Raw genomic sequence first — 27793 nt, 5'->3', positions numbered from 1 at the left:
AACCATGGATACAATTTTTAAGAAAACCCCCTCAAGAGATGGTTACACCACACCAAACTCGTTTATTGCAACTTGTGTGGCAGTGACACCCATACGGAAAATGCCTGTGCTAAGAAAGTAACAAAGGGAGAAACCAATAAACGATGATTGCAAATAAATGGCGCGTAGGCGATTTTTCATTAAGGAGATGGTTCTAAGGCTTTTCTATCCTAACTACACCATATCTATATCCTTCGGGTTCGATTGGGTTTTTATACTCTGTACATGAAATGTACAGAAGTATATTAGGTTTGCGGGAGCTGAAAAATGTAACATGCAGAAGGAGGCGTGGCAGACCCCACAAAGTATATATATTCTTGATCAGCGTGACAAGACGAGTCGATCTAGCCCTGTCTGTCTGTCTGTCCGTCTGTCCGTCCGTATGAACACCTGGATCTCAGAGACTATAAGAGACAGAGACAACCCCAGTTAGTAATTATGTATCCGTATGCCAAGTTTCATTATGATAGACCGATTTAACAAGAAGTTATAGCCAAAAATATATTTGCTGCTGCAGCGCTGCTCAAGCACTGCCCGCGGCTGCTGTTGATGTTGGTGTTTGGTTGACTGCTAACATGTTTACTCAGACACGAATATACGAGCATATATATGTAAAAGCTAAAAGGGGTACTATTAGTTAATTGGATGTTTATTATAGCCTGTACCCAAAGGGTAAAAGGCTATACTATATACATATAGCCATGTCCGTCCGTCAGTCTGTCTGTCCGTCCGCCCGTCTGTATGAGTGCAAGGATCTCAGAAGGCACAAGAGCTAGAATAACCAAACTTGGTATCCAGGTTCCCCTAAGCCCTAGGCAGGTCAAGTTTATTTTTATAGCCTTTTATACCCAAAGGGTAAAAGGCTATACTAGTTTTGTGCGAATGTAACACACAGAAGGAGGCATGGCAGACCCCACAAAGTATATATATTCTTGATCAGGGTGACAATCCGAGTCGATATAGTTAGTTAGTGCTAATGTGCCCGTGTGCCAAGTTTCGCCATCATAGGTCAATTCTGAAGAAAGTTATAGCCATAAATAAAATCGCTGCTCATGCGCTGCCTGCCGCTCTGCCGCTCTGCCGGCTGCGCTACCCACAGCTGTTGTTGTTGTTGCTGCTTTGGTTTAACTTTATGCTGCATACATACACGCATATAAACACGCATGGGCACGTGATGTAAATGTATGCTGTTAAAACTGAACATAAACATGTCTTTTAAATTAATTTAATTAATTAATTAATTAATTCCATTTGTATACCCTGTACCCAAAGGGTGAAAGGGTATACTAGTTTTGTGCGAATGTATGTAACAGGCAGAAAGAGGCGTGGCAGACCCCACAAAGTATATATATTTTTGATCAGGCTGACAAGACGAGTCGATATAGCAATGTCCGTCTGTCTGTCTGTCTGTCCGTCTGTCCGTCCGTCTGTATGAGCGCAAGGATCTCAGTAAGTACAAGAGCTAGGATAACCAAAATTGGTATCAAGGTTCCTATAAGCCCTAGGCAGATCGAGTTTGTTTATTTTTTCTGATACACCCCCCACTCCCCCGCAATTCGTGTTTTTTCTTATAACTTCAATTTTGGTAGGTACATCCAGTTAGTACTAATGTGTCCGTGTGCCAAATTTCATCATGATAGGTCAATTCTGAAGAAAGTTATAGCCATAAATAAAATCGCTGCTCATGCGCTGCCTGCAGCTCTGTCGGCAGCGCTGCCCGCAGCTGTTGTTGTTGTTGCTGCTTTGGTTCAACTTTACGCTGCATACATACACGCATAGGTACGTGATGTAAATGTTTGCTGTTTAAACTGAACATAAACATGTATTCTAATTTAATTTAATTAATTATTTTAATTAATTAATTCATTCACTTTTTTTAATAATTTAATTTTAAAAAAATTTTTTTTTTTATTTTACTGTCGGGCTTGCTCGATTGTAGCGTTCTCTGTTGTTTTTAATAATTTATTTAAATTTTTTTTTTTAATTTGACTCTCCATCTAAAACGAGGTTGGAGATTCAATTTTTAAATGTGCCTTCCGTCGCGCCCTCTTTATCGCCTCAATTGTTTGCTCCTCTCCCATCAACTCCTCTAAAATCCATTGACTGCTCTCCAATTCTGTCTCTTTCAACCTCTCCTGGTATTCTATTTGATACTTCTCCTTTACCCTCGCCGATTAATGTTTCAGCGACCCCTATTTTTGTGCCACCAGCACGCAGCGAAATGCCAGCGGCGACTTATAAACCATCTGGGCCTGTTTCTCGCGTTCGCAAGAATCAATGCGAACTGCCCTCTGGTGTAATGGTCGATACTGCTTTTAACTCACCTGCATGCCCTCCTTCCCTTACAGTTGTAGCTCTTCGGAAGCAAGTATTTGTTTCGAGGCTGTCTGCTGATACTAGCTGTGAGTCTATCGCTGCTTACATCACTAGCAAATCTTCTGCTAGAGTTTCCATCTCTAAATTTAATTTTGCCGTGCCCCGAGAAATTGCTTCTTTTAAGATTAGTGTTCCGTTTGAAGCTTTTGAAACTATTTGTGACCCAACATTTTGCCCACCGCATATGATAGTTCATGAGTTAAAACAGAAAAAACGCACTATTCCAATTCCGGTGTCCCTGCCAGTTAGTGCTTCAATACCGCATACTAACAATGGTTCAAAAAATTAGAAATTTCTCCTAAATCTCTTAGCTTATATTACCAAAACGTTAGAGGTATTGCATCTAAACTTACTGATTTATATAGGGATAGTTCTGCGTTTGAATTTGACATAATTGCATTGCCAGAGACGTGGCTTAATCCTACCATATCTGACTTTGAAATTTTGTCGAATAGCTTCATAATCTATAGACGTGATAGACCTGTTCGCCGGGGGGGTGGTGTACTGATTGAAGTTAAAGCCACCATCCAGTCGAAAATTATATACCTTAATATGCCGAAAGACCTTGAATTTATTTGCGTTAAGGCAACATCTCCTTCTCGATCCCTATATATCACTGCTCCTATATTCCTCCTTCTTTTGATATTCAAGTTTATATGCTCCATATTACTTGTATCAGAGAAGTTTGTTCCCGCCTGCGTGACAATGACTTGATTGTTATGGTGGGGGATTTTAATTTACCAATCATTTCTTGGTCATTCTTTAATAGTTCCCCTCACCTTATTCCTTTGTCAGAGCATGACTTTTTGGATTGCCTTCTTGAAATCACTTTAGTTCAAATTAATCCAATATACAATCACCTTCATAGATATCTCGATTTGGTGATTATTAATGTGGGACTGGGGTTATATTTAGTTATTTCCAAACGAAATGATAACAGTCCCGGATAGTTTATTTGAATATAATATAGTTTAAAATAGAAATGAAAATATAAAGTAATTGATGAAATAATATAAACTTGGAATTTGCGTCTGTCGCGTTTTTTCGTGGCTGAGAGCGTCGTTTCTCATGCACGTCTTCTACATGTCGTTCATCGTTCGTCGTTCAATGCAAACTCTCCTCTTCTTGTTCCTTTCGTCAAAGGTTTGCCAACCTGCCTTTACCATCGTGTGCTTGTGGGAGGGTTGCCCATACGTCATTACCCGGGCATTCCCACAACTCGGCCATCCTATTCGCCCCGAATGCGTCGTCATCGCAATCATCGTTATAGGGCGTCCACGGCTTCATATACTCAGCGCAGGTGCTCGTCTTTTTTGGACCTTCACTGAATACTGCATATTTCGTAACGTCGTAGGTATCGCATTGAGTCAGTCCAGAAACAATTTCTTCTTTTTGCTCTTCGTGGTCTTAACTGGGATCCTAATCTGCGATTACCTTCCTACTCCAGTAGGCTTCTCCTTATTAACCTGCCCTCTTTGGCTCGCCGTAGGATAGTTCTTGGTGTTCTGTTCCTCCACAAATTGATTGTTGGACATGTTGATTCCTCTATGCTTTTAGGTCGTATTAATTTTTCTGTTCCTTCCAGGCCAACAAGGAACTTTCTGCCTCTTCTACTTAACAGATGCACTAGTGATTACGCCATGCACAACCCTTTTCGAATATTATGCTCTAATTATAATTCTTTTTACTTTTTAATCTCAAGTGAGCTCTCTCTCCCCTCACTAAAAGCTTCTATTTTCAGCTACCTCCGGCAGAATCACTGATCACCACTGCTGTGAGTAGGGGCATAGCTTGCCGGACTGGCTAATAAATTTTCCCCCAACGGGTCAGTGATTCTTCACCTTTAGCTTTTAATTATATTTTATCTCTTATTATTTAAGTTTCTTTTTTCTTTCTTTTACCTTCTATTGCTATTTTTTCATCTCCATTCCTTTTTTTTGTTAGGTCTAATAACTTATCTGACTACCCTCTGCTGTGAATCGGGGCATAGCTGGCCGTTTGGCAAATAAAATTCCCCCACCGTGTCGGATTCGTTATTAGATATTTGTGTCATTTTTATAGGCTTTTTATTCCTATAGCTTTATTTTATTTTAAGTTCTCTTTTGTATTGATTCTTTGTTATCTTTTTCTTTCGACTGCATTGTTTGTTGATGAAATAAATAATTAAATAAAAAAAAAAATATAAAATCATTGGGTTTTGCGCTAATAACTTGGTATGGGCCAAGAAACTTTGGCCTAAGCTTGAGCCCACCGCCAATCTGAGTCCTCTTGATGGCAACTAGATCGCCTATCTTATACTTTGATGCCGGTTTTCTTCGTTCTGCATTTCAAAGATGTGTAGTTTTGCTTGTTTTCGTAGTTCATTTCTTTCATTATTAAATTGCTGGATTAATTCGTCGTTGATAATTTCTCGTATAATTTTTTCCTCAAGTTTCGGCATATAGAATTCTTTGCCTATAATTTCTTTCGGTTTCTTGAGTGAATAATGACCGCGCTCGTGAGCCTTTTTAATAATTTCTTTTTGCATGCCCGCAGGTACAACAATAAGTTCGTTGTCACCTACAAGTTTATGCAACAGATCGAACTTCAGAAAATAATTATTGTGAGTCGATTTTACAGTTAAAATGTCAATGATAGCTTTTAATTCGGCGTCCTGCGACTGCACATATTTCAGTTTGCTGTGTATGCTGCTTTCATTGATCATCATCACGGGGTAGCGACTGAGTGCGTCTGTATGGCGAATGCGTGTGCCAGCTCGGTGCTCTACGTCGTATTCCTGCATTAGAAGTACCCAACGAGCTATTCGTGTGCATAAGTCTTTTTTGTCCATTGTTTTCGCCAAGGCATTACCGTCCGTAATAAGTTTAAAAGGTAATCCCAGTAAATAAACGCGAAACTTTCGCACAGCCTCAACTACTGCTAGAATTTCAAGCTCATAGCTCGTGAATTTCCTGCTTCTGACGTTTTTTTGCTCATGTAATAAACGGGGTGCCATTGGTTGTCGTCAGGTGATTTTTGTAGAAGAACTGCCCCAAAACCGTCAATATGCAATTCAGTAGAATGATGCTGATGGAAAATCTTTAGGACTGGCTTTTGCGTGATAAGCGTTTTTAAACTATTAAATGTCGCTAATTCTTTATCTCCAAACTCAATTTTCGCATCCTGCTTCGTCATATCAGAGAGTGGTTTGGCTATTTGGGAAAAATTCGCAATAAACTTACGAAAATACCCAACAAGGCCAAGAAAACTTTGGAGTTGCTTAAGCGTTCGAGGAACTTGAAAATTGGTGACTGCTTGCGTTTTTGATGGTGAAGGGCTTATACGTTGGTTTTCTATAATGTGGCCTAAATACTCGATTCTGGTTTTTAGAAAATGACATTTCATTAAATTTAATTGCAGCCCGTACTCTTCACAGCGACTTCATACTTTTTTAATATTTTCAACTGCTTCGTTTTCTGTTTCTCCTGGTATGATAATATCGTCGACATAAGGAATAGCTACACCTTTGCATGTTAGATCTCGAAAAATTGCGTTTACGTGTCTTTGAAATACGCTAGGATAATTCGAAAGACTCGTAAAAACTGGAACTGTGCATTGTGAGTATCAAAGGAAGTATATTTGCGACTTTCTTCATCTATGCCCACATGGAAAAAGCCATTTTTTAAATCAATTGAGCTGAATATACGCGCATTTTGTAGGCTGTCAAGTTGATCTTCAATTAAGTAGCGGAAAATGGTCTCTCATACTGATTTTATTGATGCGTCTGTAGTCAATACATAATCGGTTTGTGCCATCGCGCTTTTTAACTAGGACTACAGGACTACTATACTCAGACTCGGAGGTTTCAATAATGCCATATTTTAGCCATTGGTCGGTTTGACTATCGATAATGCAGCGTTCGACATAGGAAAATCTACGTGGTCATGAGTATATCGGGATGTCATCTTTCAAAATTAAGCGCATTTGAATATTCGTCGATTTAGTGCTTTTCGGATTGTATTCTTTGAGTAATTTAAAAACTGTCGCTTTAGCTTTCGCACTTGCGGTAACTTCAATGTCTGTATCAATATTCTTGCCTTTTTCAATGTCTATTTTCATTATACTACTTATTTTGACACCTTCATTCGTTATTAACACTTGAGCTTGCTTACAAAACTCTTCACCAAGCACCATTTCTTCGTCTAAGAATTGTGAGTCAACAACCAAAAATTTAGACGTGTACTGTTCACCGTCAATCGCAAATTGTTGTTCGAACGCACCTGATGGCCTGATTTTGCCTTGATCTTTCTATCCAAAACCGATTAGATACATGTTGCATTCACTTAATATTGGCGTATTCAACTTTTTATAAATTGACTCGGGTACAAGATTGTATTTGCTCCCGGTGTCGTTTAGTGCTGTACATTTGTTGTTATTTATTTTAACTCCATCCTCGTCATTTTTTGCGTTGAATTCGGCTTCAGTTAACAAGTTGCCTTTTCTTAGATTATTAAATATATGTCGAGCCAAATCACTTTTGTTATGCGGCAAATGCAAACTGTTTGACACTATAACCAGATCTTTGTCCGACATGCGCTCGGCAACGAAATTCATTTTCCTGCTATACTGCACATCTTGGTCGTTAAATTCAAAACCTTCAAATTCGCGTAAGCGTTTTCTATTGTTCCTATCTCTATTTCCCTCGAATACGAATTTGTGCAAGAGTAAAATGTTTTGTCTTTTTACCACCCGCAGCATTTCCTTAATATACACATCATTTAGACACGCCATTTTTGTTACCCAAAGGGTACAAGGGTATATTACAAGGTGCAATTCAAAAGTTCCAGGACTTTTATTAAAAAACGAAAACGAAAAAGATGGTGCATTATCATGCAATAATACTTTTTCGCGTTGTTTCAAAGTGTGCGGAACAAATCGAGCAAAAACCTTTCTGAGACCCAAATTTTCTGTCAAAATACGATAAATCGACGCTGCGGATATTGATAATTCCGATTCCATATATTTATGCGATGATTTCGGCTCTTTTTTAATGAATTCACGCACAATTTCCGAGTTTTTTTCGTTCACAACATCTTTTGGCTGGCCCGAACGTTCGTCGTCTTCCAAGTCCTCCCGTCCCTCTTGAAAACGTTTAAACCACTCGTGAATACGGCTACGGGATAGACATTCATCGCCATAAACTTGTTTCATCATTTGATGAGTTTCGGTAAAAGTTTTACCAAGCTTAAAACAAAACTTAATGTTGGTTCTTTGTTCGATGTTCATTTTCCGACCAACACTATAAATGTAATGTCACATTTAGCGCGATATGCCAGCTGTTATACAAATCAGCTGTTATATAAATTCCATACGACAACACTGAAGAATACACAATTGACGGATAAAAATTTCCAACGAGAAGTTATAGCCATAAATATATTTGCTGCTGCAGCGCTGCCCGCGGCTGTTGTTGATGTTGCTGTTTGGTTGACTGCGAAAATGCTTACACAGACACGAATAGATGCGCATAGGCATACATACACTCACACAGACGCAATTGCTATGTAAATGTGCAATTATAAACCCTTTACGTGAGTTCGAATACCAAGAGAGGTAAAATCGATCAAATTTTTTTTTTTATTTTCTTAATTTTTTTTATTTTCTATAAATATTGTAAACATATGTACAGAGTATTTCAAAGTCGGGACACCCGACTTTAGCTTTTTATACCCTGTACCCAAAGGGTACAAGGGTATATTAGTTTTGTGCGAGTGCACATGGAACACACAGAAGGAGGCTTGGTAGACCCCACAAAGTATATATATTCTTGATCAGCATGACAAGCCGAGTCGATATAGCCATGTCCGTCTGTCCGTCTGTCCGTCTGTCCGTCTGTCTGTCCGTCTGTCTGTCTGTCTGTATGAACGCAAGGATCTCCGAAAGTATAAGAGCTAGAATAACCAAACTTGGTATACAGATTCTCCTGAGACCGAGAAAGGACGAGTTTGTTCATTTTTTCTGATCCAACCCCCCACTCCCCCCCTATTACCAATTTTCTATAACTCCCATAATTCTTGGAATTTTGAACTTAAATTTGGTAGTCACATTAGGTTAGTAATTATATATCCGTATACCAAGTTTCATTATGATAGAATGATCGAAAAGAAAGTTATAGCCATATAACCAGGCCCAATGCACACATACATACATATGTACAAGTACACAAACACGCATAAGGCACGATTCTGATGTAAATGTAAATGTATGTATGCATGCATGGAATATTTTATATTTAATTAGTTAATATTTAGTTAATTAATTAAATTAATTTAGTTAATTAATTAAATTAAATTAATTAATTAATTAAATTACTTTTTTTTGGGGTGGTACAGGGTATTTAAGAGTTGAGCCTGCTCGACTTTAGCATTCCTTTCTTGTTTACTTTTTTTTTTTTTTTTTTTGCTTTTGGACTATATCACAGCAGTCGTTTTTTAACCTAGAAAAGTGAGGTTAAGCTTATTGCGGTAATTGTGAAGACGCATGCTTTTCGTCGTTACACATTAACTCAGCTGTATCAAAGTTAGAGTTCTCGTTTGTTCACTGCACTGTAAAATATCATTGCTTTTACATTTATGTTGATCGTACACTGCGTATTTGCCACTTAATCACTTTAACACTTATTTTCATTGGTTGAGCCCTCAAAATGTGTGGGACTGGGGTTATATTTAGTTATTTCCAAATAGTTTAAAATAGAAATGAAAATATAAAGTAATTGATGAAATAATATAAACTTGGAATTTGCGTCTGTCGCGTTTTTTCGTGGCTGAGAGCGTCGTTTCTCATGCACGTCTTTTACACGTCGTTCATCGTTCGTCGTTCAATGCAAACTCTCCTCTTCTTGTTCCTTTCGTCAAAGGTTTGCCAACCTGCCTTTACCATCGTGTGCTTGTGGGTGGGTTGCCCATACGTTATTACCCGGGCATTCCCACATTAATGATATCACTAATGTTGTTGTGTTCAGATCTTCTCCTTTAACAGTGTATGAAGATATTTATCATCCTACTCTAGAAATTTGTCTTCCCTTTTCTAGATCTAGTGCATGGTCTTCTGAGTGTAACATGCCTCGCAAATGCTTTCGCAAATGTGATTTTGTTATGCTCAACCGTTTGATTCCAATGCTAATTGGTCTTTCTTGTATAGCTCTGTCGATATAGATTTTGCTTCAAAATTTTTTTTATGACACCATGTATTCTATCTTCGATGCCTGTGTTCCCAATAGCGTTGTATCAGTTTCTTCTCTTAAGCCTCCATGGTTTACGCGACTTTCTCACCTAAAAAACATAAAATCCAGATGTTTTAAAAAGTTCAAGCAGTCGGGTTTAGGTGTTGACTTCTCTAAATATTTTATTGCAAAATCTAATTTTCTTCTTTTAAACTCCTTGTGTTACACAATTTATCTTGATCGTTGCAAGCTCCAATTTAAACATGACCCTAAAAAGTTCTACAACTTCGTAAATTCTAAGCGAAAATCTTGGACTTTGCCATCGTAATTTTTCCTCGCCAATAACAACTCTTGTAATGATTCTGAAAGTGCTGAATTATTTGCACATTTTTTCCAGTCGACGTACTCCTCTGAGTCTTTTAACGGTAATTCTTACCCCTTCCGCATTATGCCCTCAAATTCTACATTTGCTCCAATAATTACAGATTCTTGTATTTTATCTAATATACAATCTGTAAAAGCTTCATTCTCTCCTGGGCCTGAGAACATTCCTAGTTGTGTGCTGAATGAGTGTAGTACGTCCCTTTGCAAACCGGCATCTTTGTGCAAAATTTGGTGTCTCTAGCTCTTATAGTCTCTGAGATCTAGGTGATCATACGGACGGACGGACGGACAGACGGACAGACAGACAGATCGACTCGTCGTGTCATGCTGATCAAGAATATATATACTTTGTGGGGTCTGCCACGCCTCCTTCTGCCTGTTACATTTTTCAGCTCGCGCAAACCTAATATACTCTTGTACATTTTATGTACAGAGTATAAAAATTCTTTGCCTTGATCTGATTGAATATTTTTAGGTATTACATATGTTCTCAAAAAAACATTTGTAACTGCTGATATAATGTCCTCAGCATTTTTTGTAACTGGTTGTACGTAAGCAAATTTTGAGAATGTGTCAATGACAGTGAGCAAGTAGCGGTATCCATTATTTGATTTTTGAAATGGAATCATTTCAACTAAATCAATTTGCCAAGTATCATTTAATCCCTTTTGTACAAATTTGCGCCGAGTAAAGTTTTTTCTATGTGAATTTCAAAAACAACTTGATCTTTACTCATTTTAAATTTGTTATTTACTTAAATTAATGTCTCTCTCCTAAGTTGCTTTTGTAAAACTGTTTGCTTATACACACTAACATCTTGTTTTATTTCCTTACACATCTTTTTAGAAATTTCAAAACATATGCGAGTTAAATCTATTTGGACATCTTGCGAATATGCAGCATTTAATTCGCTTAAATGTATTTCATATTTATTAAGCTCTACACATTTAGGAAGTGTGTGATTGTGATAAATAAAAGAAATCTGCTCTTGTAATATCGTATTCCATCACAAAAATGGTGTAATCATTACATCAACTCTTAAAAACGACCTCCATATTTCACTATCAAACTCAACTTTATTACCATACTGGTTCAACGTCATAACACACTGTCTATAATTTTTCCGAAATTTAAAATTACATTTTATTGTTTGCAACAGAGGGTGGTCTATTATAGTATCAGGCATTAAAAACTCGTATTGATGAAGTTTTTGTTGAATATACTCCTTATAGGTTAGTAATTGAATCCACTCCTCTTTTTCTAAGCAAATTCAGTTATTGTTGTTTTGTTGAATCCAAACGATAGGAGAAAATTTTCGGCTTGTAGAAAATCCACATTTTAACTTTATATGATGTAATATTCGAAACCAAAACTAATTTCATGATCTTGTTTCTTTTTGGAGTTCTTATTGCTTTTGCTTGTTAGCTGATGATCCATTTTATTTGAAAATGTCTGACGAACTAACTAGAAAATGTCGTTGCTGCCTCTATATAAAGAGTCTTTGATTTAATCAAATGAACTCAGTATAGCAATTGTCATCAAGCCGAAATGTTAAAAATCGATAGAAATTCAAGCGTAGCAGTGGATTTTCAATATGTGTTCAGGATCAGGAAAAACCACTTTTTTAAGAAATTTTCTTCTTATGAAACAATCGTTGATAAGTGAAAATATTAATCGAGTCATTTGATGCTATGGAGAAGAGAATGCAAGACCTGATTTTAATAATTTGGAATATTACGAAGGTGTTCCTGATTCTTTTGAAAATTGTAAAAATGAGCCTGTTCTAATAATGTTGGATGACTTAATGGTGGGAGCATTTAATAAACATGTTTGTGAATTGTTTACTAAAGGCTCGCATCATAGAAATTTATCTGTTATAGTGGTAACACAAAACATATTTCATAAATCTTCACATACACGCGATATAAGATTAAATACTAAATACATCAATGTTTTTAAAAATCCCCGAGATAAGCTGCAATTTCAATACTTAGCTAGGAAAATTTACCCTGACAATCCAAATGAATTAATTAGAATATATAAGGAAGTAACAGAAGAACCACATGGTTATTTATTTATCGATCCTATATATATTGTATATATTGTATGTTCTGAATAAGGCTTAATCTTAATAAAGAAAAGCAATAATAAGCCATACCGGAAATGACCCTATTAAAACATTAGTTGAAATTGTATTTATCACAGATTAAACGGAAATCAACTTCAACATCTGAAACAGTATAAAAATGTACTACGTAAGATTTCGTGCCCAAAAGGGTCAATAAATTCAAAGAGAAAAGTTCTAATACAAAACGGCGGGTTTCTTCCAGTTTTAATTTCATCTTTACTTTTGGAAAGATTTAAGAAAATGTTTAAAAACAACAACCGATTAATTAAAGTAATAGTTCTACATCCCAACACATATCCAAAATTATGCATGACGAAACGGGAGAAAATTTAATAAATATAAAGCTGCTACCTATTTTTCTGACCAAAAGGCTTAGTGATTTTGACAAGTGCATAAAAATACGACAAGAACATTTAATTACATAAAACAAGATAGGACGCTACAGTCGAGCAAGCCCGACAGTAAAATAGCCTGTACTCTCCACAAAAAAGAAAAATTAAAAAAAAAATTTTTTTAAAAAATTAAATTATTAGAAACAAGATAGAACGCTACAGTCGAGCAAGCCCGACAGTAAAATAGCCTGTACTCTCCACAAAAGGGAAAAATTAAAAAAAAAAAAAATTAAAAAAAATTTAATTATTAAAAAAAGTGAATGAATGAATTAATTAAAATAATTAATTAAATTAAATTAGAATACATGTTTATGTTCAGTTTAAACAGCAAACATTTACATCACGTACCTATGCGTGTATGTATGCAGCATAAAGTTGAACCAAAGCAGCAACAACAACAACAGCTGCGGGCAGCGCTGCCGACAGAGCTGCAGGCAGCGCATGAGCAGCGATTTTATTTATGGCTATAACTTTCTTCAGAATTGACCTATCATGATGAAACTTGGCACACGGACACATTAGTACTAACTGGATGTACCTACCAAAATTGAAGTTATAAGAAAAAACACGAATTGCGGAGGAGTGGGGGGTGTATCAGAAAAAATAAACAAACTCGATCTGCCTAGGGCTTATAGGAACCTTGATACCAATTTTGGTTATCCTAGCTCTTGTACTTACTGAGATCCTTGCGCTCATACAGACAGACGGACAGACAGACAGACAGACAGACGGACATGGCTATATCGACTCGTCTTCTCATCCTGATCAAGAATATGTATACTTTGTGGGGTCTGCCACGAGTTAGATGATGAACATGAACAAGTAAGGAAAGAAGCAAGACAAAATATAAAGGTATTGCAAAAAGAGAATAAACGATCATTTGATGGGAAAAGGAAAGGAGAAAAGCGATACAAGATTGATGATCTAGTGGCGATTAAGCGTACTCGGTATGGAGTAGGATTGAAGCTTAAGGGAAAATATATAGGTCCGTATAAGATTGTAAAGATTCATAATCATGGTAGGTATGAGGTGGAGAAAGTAGGAGATGGAGAAGGTCCTTGTAAAACCTCTACCGTAGCCGAATACATGAAGGAATTCGGGACGAATCCCACGTCAGGAGGGCCGAATGTAGGAATCGGGAAAGTTCCAGAAGAGCAAGCAGCCGAACGTGCAACGCGAAGTGGCCGTCGTTACTAAACGACAAGAGCCGAGAGAGCAAAATGCTAAAAGAGAGCGAGCAATTATTCAGTCGGTGCCAGAATCTCGTGAGCTACGCACGTATCAGTGAAGCCTAATTACATACATATATATAAAGTTATTCATTAAAGTACTTATATATAATAATTACACAAACATACACACACACAAACAAACATTGTTATTACATCTAAATAAACCTATAATATTAAAAACTTTTAAACATAATAATACTACGTCGTCTCTTGGTTGTTTTCGACACGACGGAAATATTGGAGACCACATTAATTACATTTTTTTAATATATTAAAAATTTTTTTTTTTTTTTTTGTGGAGAGTACAGGATATTTTACTGTCGGGCTTGCTCGACTGTAGCGTTCTATCTTGTTGTTTGTTTCATCGCTTTCGTTTTTACATATGAACTCAAACGCTGGACTATATCTGGTCTTCTCTTTTCCTTTATATACAATTTGGAGAATTCCGTTTACCTTCAGTTTTTTATAAGGATTTAGGGTCGAAAATATTGAATAGATTATATATTCGCTGTAAAAGGAAGGGCTCAATAGGAGTAAAGTAAAAAACAATAGTCGCGGACCGCCGTGCGTCTGTTCGCTTTAGAGTTTTATTGGAGACTGACACTCTTGCTATACATATTCTTTATGCTTACATTCGTATGCAACAGTGACAGATAACTTGTAGATAACATAAGATTATTATCTGCTTATATTAACATGCGTGCATTGGTACTTATGTTTGTATTGATTTTCAACACCCTTCCTCAATGCAAACATGTTTTACAAAAATTTTCAAATTAAATTTAACAGCTTTGTAAAATGAACATGCTTCGCTTTAGGGAAATTTTTCGTTAAAATATCAGCTATCATTTCATTGGTTGATGTATACTGTAAAACAATTTGTTCTTCGTTTACAACCTGTCTTGCAAAATGATATCTAATATCAATATGCTTTGTTCTTTCATGGTGTACAGGATTCTTAGCTAATTGTTGAGCACTTAAATTATCGCCATGAAGAATAGTTGGAGTACTCGAGTCACCGCAGCCAATCTCCACTATAAGACGCCGTAGGTATATGGCCTCTGATCGCTCAGATCATCCAAAGTTGCCGGTAGGCAAAGTGAAGGGGTCCCTCGTCGCGACGGTCCAATCAAAGATGTATGTATATAAGTACCCTTGTACTTATATGCACGAACGCACTGGCTTCTGTATGCACTGAAACGAAAGAAAGTAAACTGCACAAATCGACTTCCAATTTTCAAGTGCTTTATTGCTAGCCATGCAAGGCTTAGCATACGCATAACATAATGTGGACATTAACTTAACAGCGACCAAGAGACTAACATAAACAGCTGTTATTACAAATTAACATTTATGAGCGCTTACAACTAATTACTTACAAACGGCTTAAGTCTACAATTCAATGATAATTCAAACAACTTATATGTACAATTCAGATTATTTCAACAAACTTAAATCTATACTTAAGTATAAAGGCATGAAATGCCCATACATCGGCCGCGTTGAAGCGATTCGCTTCAAAACAGCTCGACTGGCAGAGGCGCCAAGCGATGAATTGCCCTCTTAAATTCTCCTGCCTTCGTCCGTACTATCGCCACGCGCACTTTTCCATCTGCGCCTTTTATCGCCTCTTGGACGACTCCCAGCATCCACTGCTGAGGCGGCGCGTTGTCCTCGTGGACGAGTACGATCGTTCCGTTTTCCAGATCTGGCCGACCCACTGCCCACTTTTGGCGCTGCTGCAGGCTCAGCAAGTAGTCTTTTGACCAGTCTGCCCAAAACCACAGCTTGATGCCTGAGATCAGCTGCCAGCGTTGCAAGTAGGTCAGCCTGTCGTCTCTCACGGGCTGCCCTGACCCGGTTAGCAGCGGCACGAGCGTTCCGCCTACGAGTAGGTGAGCTGGAGTTATCGCCTCGCCGTCGTTGGGATTGGCTCCGTCCACCACGATTGGCCGCGAATCGAGGATGGCCTCCACCTCTACCAGTACGGTTGCTAGCTCGTCCTGCCGCAGCTTGGCGCTTCCTATTGCCTTGAGGAGGAGCCCCTTTGCCGACTTTACCGCCGCTTCCCATAGGCCGCCGAAATGCGGCGCTCGAGGGGGAATAAACTGGAACGTTATTCCCTTGGTGGCAGCATACGACCTGATGGCATCCTGGTTGCTGATGAAAGTAGCCCGGAACTCCTCCAGCAAGCGCGCTGCACCCACAAAATTGGTGGCATTGTCGCAATATAGCCGCTTGACTGCTCCACGGCGACCCACAAACCTGGATAAACACATTATAAAAGAATTAGCAGTCAAGCCAGAAACGATATCAATGCGCACAGCTTTGGACGTAAAACAAACAAAGACGGCAACGTACATCTTAACTGGCGCTCTGCCACGTATCCCCAGCGTGACAGGAATTGGACCACAAAAGTCCACTCCGCTGACTTCAAACGGCCTACATCCATGTAGCCGATCAGCAGGTAAATTTCCCATTATTTGGTTGGCTAGTATTGGCTTGTATCGAAAACAATGCACACACTGCCGAACCACTGCGTTGCACGCTTGCTTAGCGTTTACCAGCCAAGTATTCTGGGGAAGAATAGCCAAAAGCGCACGAGGGCCTGCATGGCAATTGGTAAGGTGCAAGTATCGCAGATATAAATTAACAAATCGCCATCCCTTTGGCATGAGTAATGGGAATCTCGCATTGTGGGGCAACGGCGCTTTGAGTAAACGGCCGCCAACTCGTACCACCATCAAAACTCGCTTTCCATACTGATACGGACTTAGAAATGGATTAAGCTTTTGGTACGACGGTTGCAGGATCACCGACTTGTCTAATTTGACTATTTCGGCTGCGAGAGCAGTATGCTGGATTACGTGCACAATAGCTAAAAAGGCGAAGTGCAATTCAGCCGAAGTTGGCACAAGCGATATGTGTCCTGACCCCTTTCCGTTTATAAATCGAAACATGTACGACACTATGCGGAGAATTTTTAAGTACGACGACGACCTTTCAATTAAATCCAAAATTGGATTTGAAGCATTATCGGCCGCGATGAGAACCGTCGCATTCTTCCGCTTCTCCAGCACTGATTGCTCTTTGGTCAACTTAATGTGAGAATTAGTTGACCAAAGGTTCTGGTCATTCTGTAAAAACTTTGGACCACCAAACCAATGTGAATCAATCAATTCTGCAGTGGTACAACCACGCGAAGTTAAGTCAGCTGGATTTTTTGCAATCGGTACATGGCGCCAAGTGGCGTCTGATGTCAATTCCTGTATGGTAGCAACTCTATTGGCGACAAATGTATTCACATGTGAAGGATGAGTTTGCAACCAATGCAGGACTACCTCTGAATCAGACCAAAATACGATTTGGTCAACAGGCACATGGAGAAGATGCCGAGCTTTTTCCCACAAATTTGCTAGCAACTGTGCTGCGCACAATTCTAAGCGTGGCACCGACTTTGTCTTCAGAGGCGCTACCTTCGACTTTGCAGTCAGCAAATTCACAGTTACTGTGTGCTCTCGCTCAATTCGCAGGTAAATACAGCACCCATAAGCCCTTGTCGATGCGTCGGCAAAGCCATGAACCTGACATTTTGTGCCTTTGGTGACGCCCACATATCGGGGAATGCGTATAGCTTCAATCTCACAAAATGACTGCGCAATTGACTGCAAGTCGGACAGTAAATGGTCGGGAATTTGGTCATCCCAAGCGGATTTTTGAAGCCAAATTTCTTGCATCAGAATTTTTGGTTGAGTGATAATCGGACAAAGTAAACCAAGAGGGTCGTATAATCTGGATATAAACGATAAAATCGAGCGCTTGGTGGGGGCAATGTCTATCGACATGTTCGACATCGAATATTTAAAAGCGTCTTCACGCGGGCTCCAAATGAGCCCCAACGTCTTCGTATCCTCCTGATGGCCAATCACCATTTCATCAGAAGGCGACGCTTTAAATGTTTCACAATTTGATGCCCATTTCATTAGGGTGAAACCGAATGATTCGAGCACTGAAACTAGCTCATTCCGTAGCATTCGCAATTCTTCCACTGTGTCTGCTCCAGATAGCAGATCATCTACATAGAAATCGCTAGCCAGCGACTTTGATGCCAATGGATGGGAAACCGCATGTAGCTCACTCAGGTACTTTAAGCAACGAATTGCCAAAAAAGGTGCCGAAGCAGTACCGTATGTTACCGTGTTTAAACGATACAATTGGAGTGGTTCAGTGGAGTTGCTTCTCCAAATAATAAGTTGGAAATTGCGATGCGATTCGTTGATTTCGACTTGTCGGTACATTTTTGCAATGTCTGCCGACAGGGCGAATGGTTGGACCAACCATCAGGATGTCATTTAAAGACAATTGTGACGACGTCTTGCTAGACGCGTCGAAAACGACTCTCAACTTTGTTGATGTGCTTTGTGGCCTTAGCACGCATTGGTACGGTATAAAATAATGCGGCTCTCTCGGCACACTGTTCTCAATGGCACTCATATGGCCCAACGAAATGTACTCTTTCATAAAGGTAATGTACATCGACTGTGTTTCAGGCTGCTTTGCCATTCTTCTTTCCAGAGCCAAAAACCGCCTTAAGGCTGTCTCATACGAATTTCCGAGACTTTTGGGACTGGATTTGAATGGCAACGAAACAGTCAGCCTGCCCGAGGGTAAGCGATTGACCGATTCGAGAAATGTTTTCTCGCAAAGCACTTGTTCTGGGGTGTACAAACTCTGATCGGACAAATTTGGAACTTCTTCCAACTCCCAGAATTTACGGATGAGACTATCTAGTTCCTGACATTCTGGATTTGACGAAGAGCTTTGATTTAAGCTCACGAGCGATGTTGACGGCAGCTCAGTTGACCCCGCAGAACGGCAACGGCCAGCTACAATCCAGCCAAGTGCCGTAAATTGCAAAGCCGGCGAGTCACTGGTACCCTTTATTTGCCCTTCTCGTAGCAAATCAAAAAATGCATCTGCCCCAAGTAGCAGATCTATGCGTTGCGGCCGATGGAATTGCGGATCTGCCAATTCACAACCGTTAGGCACGTCAACGTCTACTACCAGTTTTTCAGGCTGGTACGAAGAAATGTTATTCAACACTGCAAATTCTGCCGTCAGCTCAAATTTGTCAATTCGAGAAGCTATAGAAGTTTGAACGATATGACGTACTTCAGACTTTCGTTTGCCTATGCCTAATAAACAAATGTCTTTGCGCTCCCTCTTAAGCTTTAGGACTCTGGCCAAGTCCTCGGTCATAAAATTGACCTGCGAACCAGAGTCTAAAAGTGCCCTGGCTAATTGGTAGGAACCTGACTGGTCCATTACCTTAACAATTGCTGTTGCTAAGATTACTTGGTCAGTCACTGTCGTGGCGTGGTTTACCGCCGACGTTTGCGTTGGTACTGCCGATTGTGCTACCAACGTGTGACTAGAAGCCGCCGCTTGCGAAATGTTCGAACTATATTCGTACTTGTGCAAGAGCGTGTGATGCGGCTTCGAACAGACTCTGAAACAACCAGACTTGCAGGATTTAGTCGTATGACCTTTTCGCAAACAGTTTATGCACAACTGGACCCGTTTCACAAATTTAAAACGCTCATCTCTAGCGATCGCTGAAAATTGAGGACATACTTGTATGTAGTGGTCATTCGACTGACAAAACGGACACTTAGGGGTCAATGGCTGACTTGGCTGTGCTACTGCCAACGCCGTTTTACCATTCCTTTTTGACCCATCGGAACTTGGCTTCTTAGGCCGGCCAGACGATGCCTCCTCAGCAGACAGATGCTGGTAGCGTTTATTAAGAGTGGCCTCGCATTCTTCCCAAGATGGAAGTTGACTGTAGTCAAGGCCCTCTTCCCATTTGGATCGAGTGATGGAGTCAACTTTACCCATAACCAAATGTATGAGGATGACGTTCGCTATTTGCTTCTCATCACCCAATGACAACAGCGATTCATAAATTGCCCTTACATTATCTATTAGGGAGCGCAAAGATGAATCAGACGGCCCTTGCATTTTGGGCAAGTCGAACAGCTTGGACACGCTGTCGAAAACGATTAGGCAACTATTGTCATACACTCGTTTTAATGCTGTTAGCGCCTTTGGATAATTGGCATCAGTCACTTGATAAGCTTTGACTGTGCCAAGCGCTTCTTTGTCCAAACAAGAAAGCAAGTGATTAAATTTCTCTATGTTCGTCAGAGATGCGACATGGTCAACCAAGTTTTCGAACAGACCAATGAAATTTTTGTACTCCGAATAATCGCCACTGAATTTTGGGAGTTTCATCGACGGCAGCTGCTTGCTATGGCAACCTGATCCAAACATTGTAGAGTTTGCCAGGCTATCCCTATGAGGCTTAGGCCGAACACTATTACTCATGAGCAGCGTTTCTGTCGTGACGCACAAATTTTCTAAATCTGCTCTTGAGGCTAAGGCCGGATCGATTTGATCCAACTCTTCCTGCAGATTGAACGCTCTGTCAATATATCTGGATAACAATTTTCAACCGGCACTCCATTTCAACAGACTCAATGGGCTTAATGGCATTTTGCACGGAATCTTTAATGCGTTCTATATCTCTGACACCATTGTTGTGTGATTGCAATAATGCATCGAACTTGCTCGACTCCAAATCATTCGACAGCTTGCCGTAAGTTTGCTTGCTGCGCTTTGATGGCATGTTTGTAGCGAGTCTTTAAATGTGTGCACAAGACTTAAAGTGTATAAATGTATAATTGGACTATGTCCAGAAAAATATACACAATATACACAAAAATATACACAAATGTATACACTGTATACTATTGGCAAGAAAGCTAGCTGAGCGACGCACGTCGACGGCTGAAGTTGCAAGCAACGCAAGCAGCGCAAAGAACAATTAGAACAACAAGAACCACAGCGCAATTAGCAATTAGTCCAGCAACAACAATGCACAAGCAAGCGAAATTGTCTCTAGCTTGCAGTTGCTAGACCAGTGCGGCAATAACGAAGAGAGCGCAAAAGGCAGAATCCAAAATCAAACGGCACAGAAGAAAGGCGCGCTGAACTCTAACTTTGGTGCTTTCAAATTCTTACGGTACGTTGGTATAATAAATGTCCAAAGTACAGCAGTTATATGTACATATGTACAAGCACAAATGTATATACATAGGTATTTATATATATGTGTATATATACATGTATGTATGTTGGCAAATTTGCATGTATGTATGACCAAATGAAAACTATGCACTCATGTACCAACAAATGTATATTAAACTTTATTTATTTAAAAGTTTACTGTATGTATATGGTATATGGTAACAAAAAAATCGAATGCCAACATGTAAATTGCGGCCTAGTCATGCGAAAGCATTGAACGCATACACTCACATACATATGTGCCTTTATAGACAATTAACATATGGATGTACATATGTATGTGCCAATTCCAATCAGACAGATTTGGCCGCTATTTAATTTGCACTCGTTACCTGTGTATAACTTCCCTGTGGAATTGGGCACTGCATCGCCATCTACCGCAAATAGGAAAGTTCTAAACCAAATCTCCAGATACACAATCAGATGGCAGGAATGACTCCAGACCCAATGTCCAGTGTCCAACAAGTCACCACGATGAGTCCACCCGGGGGCGCCAAAATGATCGCTCAGATCATCCAAAGTTGCCGGTAGGCAAAGTGAAGGGGTCCCTCGTCGCGACGGTCCAATCAAAGATGTATGTATATAAGTACCCTTGTACTTATATGCACGAACGCACTGGCTTCTGTATGCACTGAAGAGCACCGAAACGAAAGAAAGTAAACTGCACAAATCGACTTCCAATTTTCAAGTGCCTTATTGCTAGCCATGCAAGGCTTAGCATACGCATAACATAATGTGGACATTAACTTAACAGCGACCAAGAGACTAACATAAACAGCTGTTATTACAAATTAACATTTATGAGCGCTTACAACTAATTACTTACAAACGGCTTAAGTCTACAATTCAATGATAATTCAAACAACTTATATCTACAATTCAGATTATTTCAACAAACTTAAATCTATACTTAAGTATAAAGGCATGAAATGCCCTTACACGCAGTTGAAAGAGCCATATACTCCGCCTCCGTGCTGCTAAGTGCCACGCTGCGTTGCTTTTCAGATCGCCAGGATATAATTTAATCCAGCCAAGTAGTATACATAGCCAGTATACGACTTGCGATCGATGCGGTCGGTTGTCCACACTCTTTGTAGTGCAACTTCAGGTCCACAGTTGACGCCAGGTATCGAAGCACATGTTTTACACCCACTAGGTGCTCTGCATGCGGATCTTGATTCCGTTGAGCTAACTTGGCAACGGAATGCAATATGCCTGGCCTTGTTGTAAGCGCCAGCCACATTAACTCGCCAATTGAAGACTGGTAGGATGCAATGTCAACCTTTTGACAATGCTCGCTGGTACATATCACTTCGAAACCAGCATCCAGTGGGATCGCTGTAGGTCTACAGGTCTTGCATCCATGTTCACGCAATATGTCTTTGATGTATTGCGAATTGCTTAGCGAAATTTCGCCAAGCTCACCGTCGCGCTGCACTTCCATGCCAAGGAACAAATGCAGCTCTCCCTTGTCAACACATTCAAACGATGTTGTAATGGCTGACTTGATGTTGGCCAAGTCCTCTTTTGATCGGCATGCTATAATTATATCATCAACATAAACAAGGATTAATGATAAGTCACCTCTTCCGTTCCTTTTGTAAAGACACGGTTCATTTTCACATGCTACAAAATCGATGCCTTGTAGTACACAATCGAGCTTGGAGTTCCACTCGCGCCCCGACTGCTTCAATCCATATATTGCCTTTTTAAGCAATAAAGCCTTGCTTGGATTATTGGGATCTGTGTATCCCTGTGGCGGTACACACATCTATCTGGTGAAGGTACAGCTTCAATTCCGCTGCTAACGCCAAAATAAACCGCACGGTTTCTAATCTGCAAACGGGTGAGAACGTCTCTACATAGTTCACGCCATACTGCTGGGAGCACCTTTTAGCAACGAGTCGTGCCTTGAAACGTTCGACTTTTCCATCAGAGTCACGTTTCAGGCTGTATACCCACTTGCAACCAACTGCTCGCTGATCTTTTGGTAAATCAGCCATCTGCCAGGTTTCGTTTGATTGTAGTGCCTGATATTCCTTTTGCATCGCCTCTTGCCAGAATACTGCATGTGTGCTACCAACTAGCAACCAATGCTCCAAGCACATTGTATTGCTTTCTTGGACTACCAGGTTTACCATTTCGAACAATTTTAGGCCGGCCTGGCCCAATCTTCACATTATCCTCGTCAGAGTCTTCTTTTTCGACTGCACTCTCATATGCGTTGGAGCTGCTGTCGTCAGAACTGTGCTCACTGTCATCGTCGTCGATGCTTCTGTCACCATCCGTGTGAGTGACATGCTCTTGAAACTCGCATGCAGGAAAATCTACCGTAACGGTATCTTCATTGGTATGACCACCACAACGCTCATCAAATAGAATGTCTCGTTTTTCGACAATCGTCCTCGTCTCTGGGTCGTATAACCGATAGCCTTTGGCTGCTACCGAATACCCAACCATACGGTACTCATGCCCTTTGGGTTTGAATTTGCCTTTAAGGGGACCCTTTGCAAGTGCAACTGCAACGGAACCAAAAACTTTTAGATGGCTAACACAGGGTTTCTTACCTGTCCACGCTTCCATTGGAGTCAGGTTGTTCAGAGCACTGGTAGGTGATCTGTTTCTTATGTATACTGCTGTGTTGACTGCTTCGCCCACAAAGACTCGCCTAGGCCCGACTGCACCAATAAGCATCTGGACATCTCCGTTAATGTCCGGTTTGCTCTTTCCGCCACGCCGTTCTGCTGCGGAGTATAAGCCACGGTCAATTTTCTTGCAATACCATGGTGTTTTAGGAAACCGTTGAATGTTGTGTTGACAAACTCGCCTCCATTGTCGGTTCGAATACATTTGAGCTGTTTATCTGTTTGCCGTTCAACCAAGTTTTTAAATTCGACGAACTTACTGAACACTTCATCTTTCTTCCGCAAAAAATAAACAAATATACGTCTGGACTTGTCATCGATGAAGGTCAGAAAGTATTTGGATCCAGCAAGTGACTTCGTGTCGAATGGGCTGCATACATCAGCATGAACCAGTTCCAACAGCTCTTCAGCACGGTTAGTGCTTACCTTTGGGAATGGCTGTACATGTATTTTGCTTAGCATACACGTTTTGCAATTCAAGTTGTCTGGGAAAACAACCTTTCCAATACCACGCACTAGCTCTTTGCTGATCATTTCCTTCAGACTGGTAAAATTTAAATGGCCATAACGCTTATGCCACAATGTACCATCTGATTCAGTTGTTTTATAACTTTAGCAAAATGTGGCCCAAAATGTATAACATTGTTCTTTTGCACTGACCGGCTGACGGACATAAAGTTGACAACACCAAGGTACAAAGTTCTGTCTGTAACTTCACCTCTCCTCTGCCTTCGGCCTTCAGAAGACCAGCGTCAGCTAAACCGATCATTTCAGTGTGCGCAATAAATTTTGAAAATAACGTCTTATCGCAACACATATGGCTTGTTGCTCCGCTGTCCAGACACCACATGTTGTTCTCTATCTTTCCAACGTCCAACGCATTTAGCAAGCTGCTCTGCTTTTCCATCTCTTTCTTTGTCGATTGCTTTTTCCCTTCACCGCGAATTTTCTCACGCTTGCACTGTGCCTTGTAGTGCCCTTTTTCGCCGCAGTTGTAGCAAACGACGATTTTTGTATTCCTTTTTGAATTCGCTTTGGAATGCGCGATGATCTGCTGCGTAGCTATAAATGCTCTTGCATTCTCGCTCTCTCCATCTGCATTGCCTCTGCGCTCTCCCTCCTCCATCAGCTTGATACATAACACATCAAATGACGGTAAATTGTCACGCGTCTCAACGGCGACGACAAAATTTTCGTATGGTTCGGGCAAGCTTGACAACAACACAATCGTTTTTAACTCATCGTTTAATTCGATGCCAACTGTACACAAACCATCCAGAATTTCGTTAAATTCGTGTATGTAACTTGAAATGCTTTGGCCTTGAAACATGCGTTTGCCTAGCAATTTCTTGTACAGCGACACTTTCCGTACAGGTCCACTCGGCTGATGAACGTCCTTTAACTTTTTCCATGCCTCGTACGAAGTGTTGCAATTTTTAATGAAGCCCAATTGTGAAGCTTTTACACTTAGCGTTATAATTGCTAATGCCTTTTCATCTTTTGGCCTTGAACTCTCAGTATTACTAGGTTCAGCACCTGATGCCACACTATTGAATAGATTATATATTCGCTGTAAAAGGAAGGGCTCAATAGGAGTAAAGTAAAAAACAATAGTCGCGGACCGCCGTGCGTCTGTTCGCTTTAGAGTTTTATTGGAGACTGACACTCTTGCTATACATATTCTTTATGCTTACATTCGTATGCAACAGTGACAGATAAATTGTAGATAACATAAGATTATTATCTGCTTATATTAACATGCGTGCATTGGTACTTATGTTTGTATTGATTTTCAACAGAAAATGTTTGTACATAGATTTTAGGAAGGAATATCCAAATACATTTTCCATCCCTCTCCTTTAAGTATAATGCAATTTTATCTCCAAACTCTTTAATTTTCAGTTAATGATATCGTAGGCCACTCCCTCCGGAAGATTTTTCAACAAATAACTGAAAAAAAATAATCAAAATACCATATACATGTTCGATATATTAATTTGTACACAGCTACATAACATTTTATTTGATTTTATTTATATTTTCTTTTGGGGTATTAAGTGTCTTGCTTCCACTCACACGTTTTGAAGACTGCATATTATGATCCTTTATCCTTTATTTATATATGTATTTTTGAAAACGAAATACGAAACCATGCCTTTTTCCTTTATTTATACATAATATATTTAAAATCAAACTTATCCCATTGGTTAGTTACTTTCGATAGATATATTTACTTCCCACTCTTTTTTTTTGTTTTTCATCTCTGTCTTACGCCTAAGAACGTAAAGTTAAATGCCAGTATAAAAAGAGTTTCATTCGAATCAATCCAATTCAGGTGACACAACAAAAACAATGAAGAAGTTTGAATGTGTTCTAAATCAAAATCAATTTATTTTATTCAAAATAGTCTCCTTCTGCTTCAATACAGCTTTTTGCACGATCGAAAAGCATGTCGAACGAGTGTTTTAGCTCGTTGGCCAGTATGGCCACCAGTATGCCGGTGCAAGACTTTTGAATGGCCTCTACGTCTGCATAACGCTTTCCTTTCATGGGCAAATACATTTTTCCGAAAAGGTAGAAGTCGTACAGTGCCATATCAGGTGAATACGGCGAGTGGTTAATGGTTAAAATGTGATTTGTGGTCAAATAATCGGTCACAAGCGTCGATCGATGAGACGATTCTGAGCAATTTTTGGTCGTCAGTCAATTTGTGCGGAACAAACCGTGCACACACCTTTCGTAAGCCCAAATGTTCTGTCAAAATGCGATAAATCGATGTTTTGGAGATGTTCAATTCCATTTCCATCAATTTCAATGATGATTTCGGCTGATTTTTGATAAATTCACGCACAGTTTCGATGGAATCTTCGGTGATCACGAATTTTGATTGGCCCACATGTTGATCGTCATTTAGGTCCTCACGACCACTTTGAAAACGTTGAAACCACTCGTGCCCACTGCTACGGGATAGGCAATCATCGCCATAAACTTGTTCCATCAATTGAAACGTTTCGGTAAAAGTTTTACCAATTTTAACACAAAATTTAATATTGGCTCTTTGTTTGAAGCTCATTTTCCGGCCGATAACACAAACGTACTGACACTGAAAACGCAATAACTTCACTTCCAATCGATGAAATGTCATGAAATTCTCACTGGACAATCGATAAAGATAGCAGATTCTAACGTCGACATACAGATAGCGTCACCAGGGGGCGCTAGATTCAAAAAGTCCTGTTTACTTTGGAACGCACCTTGTATCAACAGGAAAAGTCAGTCCAGTATCTAACGTCTCCCATTCATATGTTATTTTGTTTGATGAAATGTCGTTTATCCTATATAGTTTTGTAGCTGTTAATGAATGCAAAGGCTCTTCAGGATATTTGCGAAACCTTATTGCAGCTAAAACTGTCAATTTAAAGCAATTTGCATCATTATTCATAACATTTGTTATTGCTCCTTTGGATCTGATATTGGATGGGCACGGACAGTACGTTGAAGCTCGAATGTATTCCAATTTCGTAATTACCATTTCGAAATATCAAAATTTTAGTTCGAAATTCCAAGAATTACGGGAGTTAGAGAAAATCGCAATTTGTTGGGGAGAGGGGGAAGGGAGGGAAATTCCAAAATATACATTTTCTGCGTATTCACACAAGGCATCTGGGACTAAAATTTGGTGTTCCTAGGTCTTATAGTCTCCGATATATAGGCGATTATACGAATGGAAAATCGGGAAAACCCCCATAGGGGGAAGTGGGGAGAAAATCAAAAAAATAAAACAAACTCGTATAGAAAACACACATCTTTGTGCAAAATTTGGTGTCTCTATCTTTTATAGTCTCTGAGATCCAGGTGTTCATACGGACGGACAGACAGACAGACAGAGATCGACTCGTCTCGTCATGCTGATCAAGAATATATATACTTTGTGGGGTCTGCCATGCCTCCTTCTGCATGTTACATTTTTCAGCTCCCGCAAACCTAATATACTTCTGTACATTTCATGTACAGAGTATAAAAACCCAATCGAACCCGAAGGATATAGATATGGTGTAGTTAGGATAGAAAAGCCTTAGAACCATCTCCTTAATGAAAAATCGCCTACGCGCCATTTATTTGCAATCATCGTTTATTGGTTTCTCCCTTTGTTACTTTCTTAGCACAGGCATTTTCCGTATGGGTGTCACTGCCACACAAGTTGCAATAAACGAGTTTGGTGTGGTGTAACCATCTCTTGAGGGGGT

General features: G+C 39.8%; 1 protein-coding gene across 1 annotated transcript in view; it reads left to right on the top strand.

Moving 5' to 3' along the window:
• LOC115628647 (unconventional myosin heavy chain 6) overlaps positions 1–27793 on the top strand; it is a 665426-nt gene that overhangs the window by 417199 nt on the left and 220434 nt on the right. The window lies entirely within an intron of this gene.

Source organism: Scaptodrosophila lebanonensis, unplaced genomic scaffold (genome assembly GCF_003285725.1).
Source record: "Scaptodrosophila lebanonensis strain 11010-0011.00,11010-0021.00 unplaced genomic scaffold, SlebRS2 tig00000122-arrow-arrow-pilon, whole genome shotgun sequence".
NCBI classification, from domain to species: domain Eukaryota; kingdom Metazoa; phylum Arthropoda; class Insecta; order Diptera; family Drosophilidae; genus Scaptodrosophila; species Scaptodrosophila lebanonensis.
Note: the sequence above shows the minus strand (reverse complement) of the source record. Positions and strands in the feature narration are given on the sequence as shown.